Source organism: Artemia franciscana, chromosome 17, assembly GCF_032884065.1.
Source record: "Artemia franciscana chromosome 17, ASM3288406v1, whole genome shotgun sequence".
NCBI lineage: Eukaryota > Metazoa > Arthropoda > Branchiopoda > Anostraca > Artemiidae > Artemia > Artemia franciscana.
The window spans coordinates 12,790,640-12,809,610 of record NC_088879.1 but is presented as its reverse complement, the minus strand read 5'-3'; the positions used below and the strand labels follow the sequence as shown (position 1 = coordinate 12,809,610).

The 18,971-nt window shown below is 36.2% G+C and overlaps 2 protein-coding genes across 2 annotated transcripts in view; one reads left to right on the top strand and one right to left on the bottom strand.

The window, feature by feature from the left end:
* Positions 1–18,971, bottom strand: part of LOC136037874 (lachesin-like) — a 368,714-nt gene that overhangs the window by 292,146 nt on the left and 57,597 nt on the right. The window lies entirely within an intron of this gene.
* The window catches only part of LOC136037873 (probable ATP-dependent RNA helicase DHX34), a 291,716-nt gene continuing 279,717 nt past the window's right edge, over positions 6,973–18,971 (top strand). Inside the window, exon 1 of the mRNA XM_065720723.1 lies at positions 6,973–7,093. The gene's annotated coding sequence lies outside the window, so the exon portion shown is untranslated. The remainder of the gene's footprint in view (positions 7,094–18,971) is intronic.

Below are 18,971 nucleotides of genomic sequence, written 5' to 3'. Positions count from 1 at the left end.
ATATGAGCTCTTGGCTCTTGTTATGTTCCCTTTTCAATTACTAATTGTTTTGATTTAATGTTTCCCTAGATAGTCTTAAAATATGTTCAAAAGAATTTTTTGAAAATTGATATACTTCGATGGAAATCATAAGTATTCAAACCACAAAGGCTTTTTTTTCTGTTACAACTTGTGATATCTGGAATAAAATCAAAATGAAGTCAAACCTGTAAAAAATCAACTAGACTGCAGCTAAACTAGCAAATAAAATTCCATTTAATTTATGATTCAAGAATTTGTTTATTAGCCTGCAAGCTTTAATTAGGCATAATAGACCCTCAGTTTGGTGATCTTTTTGCATTTGGTCAAGAAAATATTGTCAGAACTTCTGATAGAATCTCATGTATGCACTGAATGTTGAGAGGAGGACAAGCCATGGTTTAACTGCAAACATTCGCTATGGTTTTATTCTCGTGTTGTTAGATCAGTGCTGGAAGTTTATTTATAATGTGGGTTGTTCTTATTTTTTTTTCGCGTGTTTAGTTGTCATTTTTTGTGTCTGTTATTTTTTTAAACAACTTTTCTGCTTTTTTTCGTTCTTTTGTTTTTCTTTTTTTCGTTGAGAGAGGCTCCCGGACGCGGGGCAGATAGATTAGGAATAAAAATTTTTTTTATTGAAGTGGTGTTTCGTGTTTGTTTTTTTCACTGCTTTGTTGAAATTAAAACCCATTGTTTTTGTGTTTTTTTTTTAATTTTTCTTTGCGGACCTACAGTGTCTGGCAAAACAACACTTTTAACGAAAACAAATCCAAATCGTGATCAATTGTTTGAAGAAAACCTAAAAAATATATATTATTGCTATAGTTTGTGGCTTTGGTTTAATCTGTGTTTACTTTTATTTTGCCAATTTTTCGTTCTTTTTTTCGGTTCAGAAAGGCTCCCGGACGTGGGGCAGAAGTATTCGGAAGGTAGTTTTTTTTTTAATTACAGTGATGTTTCATTTTATTTTGCACTTCGTGATATGTTTCATTTCGTGAGGCTCAAGGATAACTGAAAACCATCCTTTTTAGCTGTTTTAGGAAACTTTCAGATCTCACTTCAAATTTAATTTGAAACAGCCCCTCCAGTAGTATCTGCTTTAACGGAGCTTTCCTTTTGAAAGTAGAAACATAGCTCAAGGAAACGAAAAATTGACAGAACATTTTCAGATACTCTTCTCTGAAATAGAGGGTGAAACTCCATGTTGGTGTCATGCCATGAGCTCTGGCTCAAGGGTAACTCAAAACCAATCTTTTTGGCTATTTCTGGAAACTTTAAGATCTGAATTAAACTTCAGCTTAAAATTGTTCCCTCTAGTATCTTACTTTAACGGATGCTCTCCACTCAAAAGTAGACCTACGGCTTAAGGAAACGAAAAATTGGTGGAACAATTTCATCCTTATTGGCTATTGTAGAAAGTTTTCATATCTCATTTAAAGTTCAACTTGAAACAGCTCCCTTCAAGGATATCTGCTTTAACGGAGCTTTCCGTTCAAAAACAGAAAAAAAGCTCAAGCAAACGAAAACTTGACGGAACAATTCCATATAATCTTATATAACATAGAGACTAAAACTCCATATTGACTCCCATATAATGGGCTGTGGCTCAAGGGCAACTGAAAACCATCCTTTTGGTTATTGTAGAAAATTTTTAGATCTCAATTAAAGTTGAACTTGAAACAGCTCCCTTCAGTGATATCTGCTTTAATGGAGCTTTCCGTTCAAAAACATAAACAAGGCTCAAGGAAACGAAAACTTGACGGAACAATTCCATATAATCTTATCTAACATAGAGACTAAAACTCCATATTGACTCCCATATAATGGACTCTGGCTCAAGGGCAACTGAATACCATACTTTTGGTTATTGTAGAAAATTTTCAGATCTCAAATAAAGTTGAACTTGAAACAGCTCCCTTCAGTGATATCTGCTTTAACAATGCTTTCCGTTCAAAAGCAGAAACACGGCTCAAGGAAACGAAAACTTTGCGGAACAGTTTCAGATACTCCTCTCTGATATAGGCGATAAAACTTTATGTTGGCTCCTATGCAATAGAATCTGGCTCAAGGGCAATCAAAGTCATCCTTTCTGGCTCCAGTCAAGAATTACATGGAGCTTTGCTTGATATAATGTTATGTTCAGCAATTCAGCCAGACGTGCAAAATTTCGCAAAATCTACGAGCGTTATACCCTTGATACTTCCTCGCATTAAAACAGAGTAAAAAAGCGTTAACGAAAAACATATGAGGTTTCTTTTATAAAGTAGTGCCCCCCCCAGAAAAACAAGACGTTTAATTGACTCTAAACAATTTAGGCGCTTTAAACTGTTTATTTCTCAAGAATACGGTAATAAATTGCTCATTACTGAAACAAGTATTCGATACTAGCTTAGAACCATGCTAACAAGGGGGAAAAAACCTATCCAATGTTCCATATTATCCTAACAAGGGAAAGGAATTACCAACGAATTATTATATGTGCATCGATCTGTGGTCTTTATTTGGAGGAATTAGGTTGCGTTTGATCTGGGTAGCTATAGAAACACGATTAACAAAGAATGTGGACTATGGAAGCCGTTTTCCAATAATTGACTAAAATTTAAATGAGTGATCTTTTGCTAAATATAGACGATTACTAATTTAGTTGTGGTCAAAGGAGAAAGAACTATTTGATCTGCTGTAAATCAGTGCCTTTTACTTCTTAGAAACTTTTCACCAAGGAATTTTAAATAAGGTGCAATTTAGTTTAAACTGAATTTTTCAGAATTATTTATTTCAGATTGTTTATATAGCCCTCCGAACTATATTTTAGTTTAGTTAAATTGAAGAATTTTAAAGATGTCTGTGATTTTTGGTTGATTATTTTTTTGGCTGATTCCTCGTGAGATAACGAGCGGTCATAAGACCTCATACTTAGCCTTAGAAAGGGTGGTGGTGACCACAATAGGAACAGGCGTTGGCACCTTGCGATACCTACCACTCTCAAGCTCTGTGGACGGGGTCGCCAACCCCTGAGTGGTTTTCTGGAGCATACCACTGCATCACTGACGTGCAGAGGCTGTTGTCCAAATCTAGATCTTCCACCCTATTCCAAAATTGTTCTTCAGGAGAGGATCCTCCCACGATGGTACCCTGCACTACCATAAAATTTAACCCATGAAGAGGGAAGAAGCTTTGCAACTAACAGACGTGTCCACACGCCACTGGGTCCTGCTCAGTGTGCATCAGAGAGGCCTTCTTCATCCTCCCCCAGTACTTTCAGTCCCTGGGCAAGGGTACCCCAGTTTCAATTTAGGGATCCTTAGGGGCAAGGTCCTCCTTGGTCCGCGGATCCCTTTATGAGAGGCACCACAAATATCTTTAGGACGTTCCCCTATCCGTCACGTGGGGACATGCTAAGTGGCCTATAGAGTGTCCGTACTAAGAAGGTGACTCAATAGGTATTCAGAGATTAATAAAATTTGTTATTCCTGTGTTGCACTCTTTCGACAATCGGTATACACATAACGTGATTTGATTTATTTCAACACTTCCATCAACATTCCCTGAAAGTGTCACCTGAATACCCTTCGTCTTCTTCAAAAAGTTCAAACATATATACCCTCTCGATAACTTATACTAGGCATAAACAATGAATGAATGGTCTAACTTACAGCCTTTGTCCTGAGGACTTTTGGGAGGTTGACAGCCCCAAAGACACAATTATTGGACCTTTCAATAAGGCTGAATAAAATATCTCTCTTAAAATCTTGATCAGACATGTTTTGGAAATTATAGGCTTAGGAAAAGGGGATGATTGCCCTCCATTAACTTTTTACTCTTGAAAAGGGCATTAAAACTTCCAACTTCCAATCAAATGCCTTTCATGCGTCCCAACGTTTATGTGACTACTCGCTTTAAAAAAAACTTATTTGCCCCGGGCATAACTTACAACCCTTACCAGTGGGCTCTGGAGGACTACTTCCACCCTAAAGACAATGTTAAATGATTTATGGGCTATTGATAAAAAAAAAACTGGCTATATCACAATTTCAATTGAATGCCTTTTGGGAAAGACGATATCAGGGAGGGAGGCTAGTTGCTCTCTATCATTATTTACTCTTTAAAAGAAACTGGAACTATACATTTCAAATCAAATGAGCTTCTTCTAAATTTCAAATGACCACCCCTTCAATAAAAACCCTATAGGCCCCTAGGGCATAACTTACAGCCCTTACCCCTAGGCCGTGGGAGATGTTGTCCACCACAAAAGCCTTATTATACGGTCTTTGGACTATTTTTGAACAATTGACTATCTCAAAATTTTCTTCAGATGCATTTGTGGAAAGCCCGACATAAGGGTGAAGGGAAAGTGGGTGTCCCCGATCACTTGATTCTTAAAAAGGGAACTAGTACATCTGATTTCCAGTCCAATGAGCCCCCTCTGAAGTTTATACAGCAACCTTTTTAATTTTCAGACCTTTCATATACACTGAACAAAATGACTATCTCAAAATTTTTATATATGTGCATTAGAAGTTGAAGGGTGTGAGGGGGACTGGTTCTTATTTAATTAGTTTCGACTACTAAGAAAGGTTCTTTCAATTTCAACTCGGATGAGCCTTTTTTGAAGTTTCTACGACAAAAATGGCCATCTCAAAATCTCTATCAGATACATTACAGGAAAATATGACGTGTAGGAGAGTATCTACACTCCGTTCACCTTGAATCTCAAAAAGGGTACTAGAACTTCTTATTACCAATCCAATGAGCCTGTTTTGAAATTTTTACGACCAACCTTTCTATAAAAAAACATACATGCCCCCCAGGGCATAGCTTACAACCCTTGCCCTGGGGGCTGTGAGGGAGGAGAGGGGGGTTCTCATCCTCAAAGACATGATTTCCAGATCCTTATACAACGCTGAACAAATAGATAACTTGGAATGGACTTCTTTGGGAAGATTGTGGGCGTGGGAGGAGGGTTAGTTTCCCCTTAATAACTTAAGACTATTAAAAGAGGTTCCGTCACCTTCAAATTCATAAAATTTATCTTTTGATTCCTCGGTTGTGCTGTTTCTTGGTGCATAATATATGGCTAGAGTCATCTTGGCATTGCGTTGTACATATCTGTGAGTAATCAATCGATGAGAAACTGGAATTGAACTCTTCAGAGCTCTTGCTACAAGGGGCTATACACCGATTTTATATGTTTTTGTTTCACTTGTAATCCTAAATTTCGGTTCAAAAATCAGGTATATCAGTGTAAAAAGTCTCATAAAACTAAAATGGCAATTGAAACCGTGGGTAATGTGGGTACCACACTGTTGTCTCATAATGCAAGTGGCTTAAGGTAAGAAAATTAAATGGTCCATGACTGGTCTTGTGAAACAAACCGCCAGTTTGTATATTTCAGACTATATACAAGCCACCGTAAAAGAAAATTGCTAAGCCAATATGAGGCCACGTTTTACATGGGAATAGCTGAGCTTTGTCCGGATCCCAGACATAAAGTAAATGATATGTTAAAAAAGGATTGTGTATCCGGGTGGCGTTCAGTTAATGATGATGAGATTATCGCGTGACAGAAGCATGAACGACTGAGGATAGAAGTACTAAATTATTTGATGTATGATCATAGGCCAGTAAGAAAATCAGTGCTACTTTTAGAAAAGATACTTCTAAAACTAATAGCAGCTAAGTACGAAATTATAGCAACATAGGTACCAGCACAAATTGGTATTAGGGAAAATGAAGAGGCAGATAAGTTAGAAAAAGTGGGTGCTAGGTATGGGGAGAATTTAGTACTTCAGTACTTAGTGAATGATTTCTTATGTAATTATGATAATTCTTTAAAGGAGAGGAGAAAGAGGATTTCTTTCAAAGGTCTCAGAGCTAGATCCTTGCCATGTATGATTATGCTGTTCCATCTCCGGACCCATACAACCCAAACACCTAACTATCAGTATATTCAGGCTCAAAACAAACCATGCTTGAATTAGGAGTGTTTTATTTAAATGGAAGTCAGTAGATTCTTTATTATGTGAGGTTTGCAGAGTGAAAGAGGATATTAAGCATATTTAAATGTGTTGTAACAAGTATGAGGTCCAGACCGCCACTGGAAAAAGCTTGCCTAGAGTATTTCGGTGCATGTAGACTCAAAAGTATCTTGGGTCATTCGCAGGCACCACCTTGGGCTAGGAAAAAGTCTGTTAAATTATTTGGGTCGTTTTATTATAGACGCTAAGCTACACTTAGTGCTCTAATATGTATTAATAATTTTATATATTAATATCATTGTTCTTTATTATAATATTGTATATGTGTGTATATGTATGCGTACGTGTATGAATTGGAAGCTTAGCTCATTGGTCTAAATTGTCATATCAGTCACTTTTGTTTGAATTGTAAATATGGAGACTCAAATGTGACATCATTAGATAGAGCTGAATATAGCTTGCCATTGATTTAATGGGTTTTACCTTGAGATTTTTCAAAACACTTCTCTAGCCACAGCAACATTTAGCCAGATGGGTATTTTAAATGTTTTACCCTTGATCATGACTGAATGACAGCCGAATGGCTGAAATTTGAAATGGAACACCTTTCACCCTGAAAGGCTCTGATTTTAATCGGGGAGACGTGCATAGTGGGCAGTCTGACTCGGAGTACATCAGACAAGCAAAAACAATTAAGGAGAGACGAGTACAAGCACTTGTTCTTAGATCGTTGTTCGGAGCAAAATAATGTTTGCATAAGAAGTGAAGTCTTGAACCTAAGATTTTCCTTAAAATCGTTTTCTGTCAAAAGATATAAGATCTTAGCACAATGATGAGCAAAAAACGGCTTTTGCCATATTAGTACCATAAAACTATTCCAGTTGGACGTCTGCATTACATACATCTTGTCTGTGGTCTGGATTCCTGCTCTGTTTTCTGTCTAAAAAATCAAATTGTAGACGTAGCCTTATGATATCGTGGCGGAAATTTTAAAATAAACAAACATGACAATCTGAAAAATAAGTGAAAAATAAGTTCCAAGAGGAGTTTACAGCTTTTTGATTATAGATTTTACCAGAGCAAGACATAGGGAATTTGAGGTATCATTCTTGTCTATGGGTCTTTTGACATAATAATAAAAAATCAATTCCATTTTAATTTCCTAATCATTACTAGGCCTATTTTCAAAATTAGTGGTCACTATTGCAAAAATTCCACTCCCTTCCCTTGACAAATCCAGGTAGCTCTAGGATATTTTACTTTTTTCTATTATTATAATTTATATTGAATTATAAAGAACTTATCTAACTGTTTTCATTATTTTGTATGGATCTAAGTCTAAAGACCAGGTTAAGAATTAAATGCTCATTGACAATGAGTTACAAGCAGTTAAAAACTAGGTAAAATTCTAGTTAATACAATTCTTGCTATCTTGGAAAGTGTTTAGGTTAGGAAAATGAAACTTTCAGGGATGGTCTACAGGCTAAAGTAGGCTATGTCCTGGGAAGGTATATTAAAGTATTCATCTCTACTCCTTCTCCCTGCAGAGGGCCCTAAAATTTGCCTACATGACTGGTCTATACCTATTGAAATTTTGACAAACAACATTTTAACTCAATTTTCAGTTACCAGTTGCCCTTTCTCTGCCTTTAGTTCTAAAAATGCAATTCCTGTTATTTGAGTGGAATTTTGAGCCATATCAATTTTTTTTTTAATTTAGGAAATGTTTTTGCATATCTTTAAAACCTTGTAAAATAGAATTCAGCAAAGTTATGAAGCTGAAAACAATTTTGTTGTACTTCAATTAAGCAGAAAACCTATTTTGCAAGGTTTCACTTTTATAACACATATTTTTAAAGGTCATCAAAGTTCAGGGCCCTCTAGAGGAAGAAAGAGTAGAGGTAGTTGCTTCAAAATACCTTCCCAGGACACACTTTAGTCTGTAGATTCATCCCTGAAAGCTTCATTTTCCTAGCCTAAACCCTTTCTGAGATAGCAAGAAGTCAATTAACTAGAATTTTACCAAAAACTATAGTAACATTCAAGTTTGGCTGCTTCACAGAAAGAAGCATCTTAATAAAACAAAAATGGTACCATTGAATTCATAATTGTATGATTTTGATAATATTTTGTTTGTTTCTGACAATGCACCCCCCCCCCTGATGGTTTAATATAGACTATACTCCTAGGATATAGCCTATACAAAATAAAAGGAAAAAAAAAGAAAATTCTTAATTCATAATATATATCATGTTTTTAATCATCAGATTATTGAGCTTGATTCCAATTTTGTCCACATTTTCAAGTCACTTTAAACAGTAGCCTATTATCCATAATTCTGCTGTAATTATTTGATCAAAATATGATTTTGTCAATTCAAGAATAGAGCTGTCTATTATACATGGGATCATGAGATGACAAAAAAGAAAGTTATGTATTTCAAGGGGGGGGGGTTGTCAGAAACATAAATATGATATTTAAAAAGAGTATAAAATAAGGACCCTAATAAGTATAAATTATAGACATACCCTCTATAGCTTTCAACAACCTTGACATCAGTAGAGAACCACCAACTCTTGGCAAATTACTAGCATCTACAAAGTAATCTAAAAATGGCAAGGCACCAGGCAAAGACCATATGACAGCAGAGTTGATAAATGTATTACTCAGTTCATGCATATCTATATGGCTGTCTTTGTTCCAACAAATTTCGATGATACAAAAAGTACCAACAGATTAGAGGTGCAGCACACTCATAGAGCTCTTCAAAAATGGTAATGAGACACTACCTGGGAATTAGAGAGGCATTAGTCTCTCATCCATACCTGGTAAACTTCTTGCACTAATAATCCTCCACAGATTACAGAGTCCACTCAGCAAGAACTTGAGAGAAGAGCAACATGGCTTTAGACCAGGATGTTCATGTACTGATTTGATCTTCACCCTATGGGTGTTAATAGATGATAGCCAAGAGTAGCAAAGCAAATTGTACATGGCATTTATAGACTTTGACAAGGCCTTTGGCTTGCTGCATCACAAAACTGTATAGAAACTACTAACCTTTCATGGGATCCATGAGAAGTTGGTAGCCCTTGTAATGGCTCTATATAAAGGCTTGGAATGTTGTGTTAGAACAACAGAAGAAAGGACAAGATACTTTTGTGTCCTTTCTGGTGTTAAACAAGGCTCTGTCTTGTCACCTTTTCTGTTTGCCCTAACCTTTGACCATCTGCTCTGTAACACTAGTACCAGAAGCATACAATTGAACTTAGACTACCAAATTAATGATTTAGACTTTGCTGATAATATTGCGCTCATTGAGTCCTGTAAAGACTAGAAGAATTACTAGAAGCTGTACATGGTAGAGGCTGACTTATGGGACAAAGAAACAACACTGATAAAACAAAAAGTATGACAGTAATAGTTTCACCTTTACACCTGAGATGTAATAACCCAGGTATTGAGCAGGTTCTAGAACTTAAATACCTTGGGAGCACAGTATGTATGTATGTATGTATATATTTATTTCCCATCAAAAGAAACAGATGGAGTATAAGATTAAAAACAAAAAAAAACACTACAAAAGAATACACAAACACAAGAAAAATAAAGACTAAATAGATATCCAGCTACAAAAAACAAAAATCTATTGCCTCAAAATAATTGCCCAAGGATGAGAAACAATATTAGAATTATATCAGGCGATCTGGGCTATTATTGCTTCATTAGGGTTAATAATCCCATACCAATTTGTCACAATACAGTTACTTGTTCATGGTGGAAGCCATAAGAGGTACTTTGCATATTTATAATATGTAGACCCCAATTCTTTCTTATGTTCCTTTTAGAATATCCTCCAAAAGGGACTTAAATACAGATAATGGGATAGTGCCATTGCATTATATAGATGGGCCAAAATCCGCCAATCAATCTGACGCTTATAAACTACAACTTGGGTATATGCTAAAGAGATCTGCTTCTGCAGATGGCTCTGCAAAAGATGACATGTTTCAAGCATAGACCGACCAATAGGGATCCCCAAATAAACCATGTGTTTGGCAAGCCAAACAGTAGCACCACCCAGCCTAACATCAACAGCAGACCCTTGCTTAGCATTAAAAAACAACACATCTGATTTCTTTTCATTAAACTGAAGGCCTATTTTTCCATATTCAATTTGAAACTGGATAAAATTCTCCACTAAACTGTGAAGGAGGCGGCTCAGATTAAGTACATCATCTGCATAGCTTATTAACAATAGATCAATTCCTCTCAGAATGTATGTCAGATTTGGCTTAGATTGTGGTTTAACAATACTGTTATTAAATACAGAAGGTGATGTCAATGCACCCTGCCTTACACCTTTTTTAATGGAAAGTACCAGGTTATTTGTCAGGTTTGGTGTTGTTGGTAGCTTAAGCCTAGCTTTTAAATTTTTATACATATCATATAAAGGGTTTAACATACTTGGATCAACACCTGCTAGGCCCATATCTAAAATAATCTGCTCATGAATTAGTGAATCAAAGGCCCTTTTGACATCATGCGCAGCAAGAGCTATGCTCTCACTGCTTTTCTCAGCATCTATCAAAGCCGAAACAAGAGCAGAAAGAGCATGGCCACGACCAAGATTAGGCTGAAAACCGAATTGTGGAACTGTGCATTTTGACCGTAGTTCATCGACAATAAGTGCCTCAAATAACTTACAAAAACTGTAGCCACAGTTATAGGTCAGAAAGATGAGCACTGGCTAAGTGGCTTTCCCTTTTTAGGCACAGGTGTTAATATTCCTATTGAAAAAGAATCAGGCACTATACCCAGGTTCAAAATTATTTGAAAAAGCAGGGCAAGGTGCTCAAGGAACAACTCGCTGCAAAACAGCAGGTGCTGAATTGATATACCATCACAACCGCGTGATTTCTTTTTTTTTTAGTTTTCTAATAGCAGAACAGATAGAATACCTCGTAATTATAACACCCGGACTGTTGTCTTCTCGCTTTTGCGAGAAGAAATCATCCAGTTTCACACCAAAGCTTTTTTATAGCTTGATATCAGGAGCTGAAAATTCATTTCTATAATGCTGAACCCAATTATCTTGAGATATTGAGGTCATTGTTACATGAGATCTTTCTTTAAACGATGAAGACCAAAGTTTATTTGGGTGGGTAAGGAGAGCCTGAGATAAAGAACAAATAATTGCACTATGATGTAGAGAAAGTTCTTTTGCGAATTTACGTTTACTATGAATTTGAAGCTTATTCAACCACCCGTCTCGAGGACAGCCAGCCTCACGCCAAACCAAAAGCCAGAATTTTGCCAAATTACACGCGTTTTGTAAATTAACATTTGCAGACCAGCCTGGTACTTTGGTACCAGGCCACACCTGTCTAAATGGTACAGCTGGCCACAAGCTCACTACAATACATATTCAACCGAATTTGTGATTCCGCCGGATAGTTCTTAGAACTAAATATCAGCAAATCAAAAGGAACGCGGATTTTTGAAGCTAGTTCATCACAAGTCGACTGAAATGAACTCATAGACACACGTTTCCAATCACAGACAAAATAAGGACGCTTCTGGAGCCTTCCAGCAGGAGGCAAAACGCTAGTATTTAAATCAATATAAAAAAACAATGGAAAATTGTCTGATGTAAAATTTGAATCAGAAACAAGAACCTGACTTGGTGTAAGTGATCAAGTGTGCATAACATGATCTAGGTTTGACATACTTCCCAAATTATGAATATATGAAAAATTCTTATTCTTAGACACGAGTATAAATTCATCACCTAGCATACCGAATAACATAGTAGCACAATTAGAACTTGAAATGTTGTTGCCACTCAGGTTTTCAAGATTACAGTTAAAGTCACCTTTTATTAGACACGAAAGTCCATACTTTTTTATTTTATCAATACACTTCAATAGCCTTGCAATACTTATGGCAAACAGTCTATTTGATCGATCATCACGATAATCCATAGGGAGGTAAACATTCACTATAACCATATCTTGGATTTTGATAGTGAGAAAGTCTAATGCCGAGTCAAACATAGAAGTGGATAGAGAGGATCTAACGTAAGTCGCAAAGGCCGCCAGATGGCCGGTCATGAATGCAAGAGCGTTTAGCTGCAACTGTAAAAACATGATGGTTTGGAGACAGATTCAATAAGTTAAGGCTGAGAAAGGTTGCAAAATGTTCCTGCAAACACACAATATCATATCTTGAAAGAAGGTCCTAGATAAAAATAGACCAGTTAAGGATATTTCCATTTAAATTCCACGTTGCAACTGCATGCTTAGCACAAGCGGGTTCTAGATTCATTTTGGGAGGGAATTCATATTGATTATCGCCTTATTAGCTGGACATCTTATGTTATAGCATGTATGGCCTTTCTTTTTGCATATAATGCAGTACATATCTTTAGTGCACAAATTGTCCTTTGTGGATGTGTGATCAGAAGCACCACAACGACCACATATAGGCGTCAATACGCAATTAGTCGCTAAGTGACCAACTCTATGGCACGAATAACATTTTTTTGGGAGAAATTTGAATTCTTCAGCTGGCAGCTTCTCATAGCTGATTCGGACGGAGACTACAAGACAGTCTTCAAGATCCTTACTGGTCCCAAAATACAGCTTGAACACTTTTTGGAGCACTCAAAGCTACCAATTTCTATTGCTTTTAATGCACTTGGAACAAGGGATTCTATATCAGTCTGGGTCAAACTAGGTGGAACCTGTTTCAAAATAGCAATAAACATTTTCTCTTTGAGCATGGCAGAGACCTCAGGCTTACTAACTTTCATTTTCTCAATGATCTTTTCAGCAGAAGATTTGGATTTGATGGATAATTTCCAGTCCTGTCTCACCTTTTTTAGCTCACTTATTTCGGCTGAGTTGGGGCAGATGCTATCCAAAAACTGCTTGCGAGCAACGGGATTATCAAGAGACTTTGGCATTTTAAGAACAACAGCATAGGATATCTGGGGATTGACTGTTACAGGATTGGGGGGCCTGGGGCACTACTCGCCGAAGGGCAGCAGAGGCTCTGTACTTTAGCCGTAGACACAAAGTTTTTAAATTCTAGACATAAATCATTTACCTTGTGGGTTAACGTAGCGCTTGCCTCGCCAGGAATTGTGGGGACTTCGTCCAGTTCGTATATAACAAACTTCGGCAGTTCCACTGAATTCTTATCACAGTAGTCTAAAACTTTCAAAAGGTCTGTAAATGTATCAGCAACTTTCAGCCTTTCGGTTGGTCGAGTAGCATAATTCGCCACAGACCAAATTATTTTCTTTGCTTCGCTCACCAAATCGTCGGCGAAAAAATCGCAACCAGTTTTGATAATATCAGCATTTGCATTTCCTTTTGATTTCACCCGCAATGCAAAATTTAGTATAGCGTTATGTACTAGTCTATTCAGGTGCATCCCATGAAATGAACAGTGATGAAAACAGGATCAGCTTAAAAAGATATGTCACACTAGATTTGGCAGGCCACTGGTACATTCAATAGACTGAAACCAGTATGGAGGTTGCAGAATTTCACCCTCTGACTCAAACTTTGTTTATTCAAAAGCAATATCATCTTTGTCCTGTTATATGCTTCTGAAACCTGATATCTGAATAACACACAATAAAGGCCAATTCTAGCTTTTGAGAATACATATCCTCAGAAAATACTAAACATCCATTGGTCACAAAAACTCACTAATGAGAAAGTGAGATGGATGACTAGAACTAGACAACCCCTAGTGACAGATGTCATTAGGAGATGTTGGTAGAATTATCTGGGGTATGTACTTTGTATAGACAAATCCTTGATCCCAAAAGCAATGTTCCAGAGGCAACTAGAAAGAAAAGGAAGAAGAGGCAGGCCACACAATATGCTCAGGTCCACCTATCAGACAGACCTGCAAATCGTAAATGCTTCCCTTCAACCACCATGGGAAGATGTTCTTGCTGCAGCAAACATGAGGGATAACTGGCAGCTTCTCATGGATGCCCTGGGCACCCATGGAGGTGCAGGAGAGTCTTAATGTAAAAAAGGTAATAAAATAAGGAATCTAATGGTACTAATTCTTATTTTACAAAGATGTTTCCTTCTGCAAATTAGATACCCCCCCCCCCAAAAAAAAGTAAAATTCATCCTTAATTAAAAAAACATTTTTTATATACTGCATGTTCTTTAATGAAGAAACTGTTCAAGCCAAGATACTGTAACTTTCCTATATAGGAGTTTTTGACAAGGTGGTTTTAGTAGGATATTTTGTGTATTGATCTGCCACTATTTTTAGGAGTTATGGGTTATTGTATTTCCTAGTATGGGACATGATTATCTCTTACTAGGCTGCTAGCTACTGCTACAACCCAGATACAACCTACAATTATGATGTCATTCATCTAGCTTGTACATAAATATAGCCTACAGTTTTTTTTGTAAAAGTATTTTGTTTTAGGTATTTCTTTTTTTTTAACAATAAGCACTAGATGTGCCAATCTCCTTTCAAATAAGTTACTAAACAGCTTTGTATCATGTTTCAGAGCCCAGCTATCTCTGGAAGATAAAAAAGAAAAAAGAGATGCCATCAATGTGGAATATTGTGCTTGGAGCCACTTTTCTTATTTTTCAAGCCAATGAATTTTCCTTGTTATTCAAGCTAAGGGACATTTAGTTTCCTATACAGGGGTACTGGCAAGGCAGTTCTAATAGTGTACTTCTTGTTTTAACCTGATACTATTTTCCGGAGTTATGGGCTATTACATTTCTTATTACGGGATTTAATCATCTCTTACAAGGCTGCTAGCTTCTGCTGCAACCTGGATATAATGATTTATTTTAGTATTTCAGTACTATGGGCTAGAGTAATTCTTTACTATTTATTATTTATAGTTTCTATAAGCTATAGTTCATTCTTTAATAGAGTATTTCATCATCATTCTTATTATCATTAAGTTTTTGTTAGAAATTTAATTTTATTTTAATACTAGGTGTTGGTGTGGCGCTTCACAACCCCCCCCCCCCCAAGCCCCCCGCACGCGTAAGTTATTATGCACCGTATTAGTTAAACACCATTGTAGTAATAGATTGTCAGGTTCACTGACTCTTGAACATGCAACAAATAATTGTCCATGGGAAAAACAATCGGTATTTAGATCTATAATGCATTTTTCTAATGATTGCCCTTGAGCATTGTTGATGGTGATTGCTAATTGAATATTCCCTGTGTCCCTGTTGTCATTTTTATACCTCCCCCCCTTCACTGCCCCCTGGCATCCCCGTTGTAGTTGTGTCCCTGTGTCCTGGTTGTCGTTTATATTCCCTGTGCCCTGGTCATCATTTGTGTCCTGGTGTCCCAGTCTTCAATTTCTCTTTGGGTTTCCCAGTTGTCATTTATATTCCCTGTGTCCTGGTGTCCCAATCGTCATTTGTGTCCTGGTTTCCTGGTCTGTAATTTCTCTTTTAGTGTCCCCGTCATCATTTATATTCCCAGTGTCCCAGTTGTCATTTGTGTCCTATGTCCTCTTTTTACAAAAAACAAACATGTATACAACTTATTTTTATACATATATATATATATATATATATATATATATATATATATATATATATATATATATATATATATATATATATATATATATATATATATATATATAGATTTCATTTACTATGTGCTAGAGTTCATTCTTCACTATTTTTTGATCTGACACTATTTTTGGAGCTCTAGGCCATTGTCAATCTTACTATAGAATGTGTTATTTGCTAGATACCACTGCAATCTGGATTTAAAAAAAAATCACCATTCTGTTTGTTACAAAGGTTTTTTTTTGATTAATCAAAATAATAGTTACTGTTCCTGAACCAGTGTCACATGGAAATTTCTCCTCATCAAGCAGTTTTTTTGAAAGCTTATTTTTCAACTTTTGTTGCACCTTTTAGTAGGTTGTAGCTACAGTTACAGCCATGATCAGTATAATTTAGAGTTTATTCTTCACTATTATTTATAATTACTATGTCAATCCCCTATGCAATCATATTTGAATTAGTAAGGCACAAGCCTCAGAGAATCAGGTAGGTAACTAATTCCAATATGTTCCCTGACTTGTTCCTTACTAGGCTATAGCTATCTATACAGCCCTGATACTAATGATTGCACATAATTTCCATTTATAATTAACTATTCCAATTCTTTATATAATGATTACTAGGTTACAGCTACTGCTGCAACCAGGATTTATTTTAGGGTTTTTGCTCTATGAGGTATAATTCATTCTTTACATAACCTTTCAGTTGCTGTGGGCTAGAGATTGTTGAGCTTATTATTGTTTTTTTTTATAACACGTTTTAAAATTTTGGTTACTATGGGCTGTGGCTCAACTTTTACTGTGTGCTATTTTGGCACATAGATACTATCTTAATATTTCAGTTAATATAGGATAGAGTTCATTCTTTACTGTAATACATACAAAATGCAGTTTTTCATAAAACATTTTTCTATTTAATTTTTTTTTAATTGCAAAAGGCACTAGATGTGGCTCTCTATGATATTCCAGTTTCCTGCTAGCTGAGGATTAAAATAAAAACAAGATACTGTTTATGGAATATTGTAGTTCAAGCAAATTTGTTATTTTTAAAGCCAGTACATTTTCTTTGTTATTCCAAAGCCAAGGGACAGTAAGTTTCCTATGTAGGAGTTTTAGACAAGGCAGTTCTTTGTACTTCTTGTTTTGATCTGACTCTATTTTCAGGAATTGTGGGCTATTGTATTTTAAAGTATTGGACATAATCGTCTCTTACTAGGCTGCTAGCTACTGCTGCAGTCTGGATATCATTTCTTATATTCTGAATAAAATGGTTTCTGGGTCCTAATCCCCCTATGAAGAAACACTAACCAGGTTAAAACAACCAGTGGAGTATTAATATATGCTTAAGATTGAGTGTCACTATCATGAACCAAAGATATGTCACAACATGCAATATTTGTATCATGTTGTAGCCTAGAAACTCACAAGCGTGCATAACTGTATAGTAAGCTGGTCCACTCAAACTTCCATGGATTGTAAACCCAGTCTTTGTGAAGTCTTGACTTGAAGGATGAAGTAGTGGATGCAATCAGTATTTGTCTTATAGACTTTTCCAGATATTGACAATATGGTCTGTGAAAATTATTTGGTGATTTCTTGTCTTTAGTGTCTGCTTTGATAGCTTTTGTAAGTGTTCTCTAGTATGATATTAACTTGTATAATTCCTGAGTGGGTTGTCTATTCTATTTATAGGTTAGTATAGTGTTGCAACAGCAATATCTGTGCATAGCTGTTTGAAGTTTTAGGTGTTCTAGTTTTCTGTCATATAGCATATTTTGAAAACCTTACAGACACTCTCATTTATTTGCAATATTACCTTAATTTGCACTTCAGAGTAAATTAAGATCCATATTTGTGTAAATTAAGATTATCTTGAATTGTTCCATAATTGACAATGTGGTTGATCAAACATCAAATTTATTTCACTGGTACTTCCAGGTAACACAATTCCATTTGACATCTAGTAATTTCTTGAAAGCTGAGACTGTTGTGTCTGAGAGACTATCCCTGTGGGTCACTACATAGCAGGAAGAATACTGTTATTGGTATTGAGTTTTAGCAGATGGCTTGAACAGCTTCTTTAGATGTCATCTCCTGTCAGTGCCCATACTTGGGAAGTTGATAAATGAATATGGGGGTGATCTTGTGAAGTAAGGTTATATGTCATAGGTATATCAGGTCTTTGTTGTCAGTAAACCAGTGTAGATCATTTCGGCTCCTTGAAACATTCATCATTAGGCATGTCTCTCATCTTAGTTACTCCCTTATTAGCTCTCCTTTACACCTCTTCCAGAAGCTATATGCTACCCTTGTATCCTGGTGATACTGTGCACATTCCAAAATCAAGCACTAGTCTGACAAGGGCCCTTGTATAACCTCACAAAAACATTGACAGACCTATTGGAAGTATGGTGATTATGCATTTCAGTAAGCCAGGACTAGAGTTAGCTTTTGATGCTGCTTGTTGGCAGTGTCCATAAAACTTCAACTGCTTGTCAATGAGTACTTCCTGGTCTTATCTTTATTGCTGATTTGAACTTGAATATCGGACTGCTATTTCTGGTCACAGGCGGTATGCTGAAGGTGGTAATTGTTACTGTGTTACTGTCAATTCGGACAGTAACATGGACAGTTTGAAGTTGAATATCAGACTGCTATTTCTGGTCACAGGTGGTATGCTGAAGGTGGTGATTGTTACTGTCAATATAGACAGAACTGCATTTATTGGTATTGGAGTATAGCGGCCATTTGTTGGTTCACTGTTAGATTTTCTTTGTCTGATTCCACACTTAGCTTGTTTGAAAATTGGTATTTTTAGTCATGTTTTGGTTGTTGTTCTGTTACTCTTAGTTTTAAATTTGAGAGTATAACTGCCAGAAAGATTCAGGTGTCTGATTCAAATTCTTTTAGATTTGCTGAACCCGAGTCAATTTTCCTTTGGTCAAGCTTGGCAGAGATTTCTTGGCGAATCTTTGAGAAGGATTTTCTGTTCTTCTTTGTCTAATTCTTTTTATCGTTTTTTTTTTTTTTTTTAATGACTTCTCTTGACGTGTACACTATAGTGCCTTCTGGTTACAGGCAAAGAAGGACTTTTCCTTCAATTTCTTGGATGACCCCTGGACTTATCAGTAGTTGGATGAAAATCATAAGACTTAGTTAGAAAAATCCATGAAAAAAACTACAGGTTTGGATGGGGCTGCCATCAATACCATCTAGCTGTTTTCTGTTGCAATATTCATACTTCATATAGGGCTTAACCTTTCCTAAAGTTTTGAAAAAATTTATCATCCTTGGTCTCAGATGTTGAGACTGTTAGACATGAACTATAACTTTTAAATTCTTTATTTATATATTTTTTTAGCTGTGTTAAAGAAATGGAT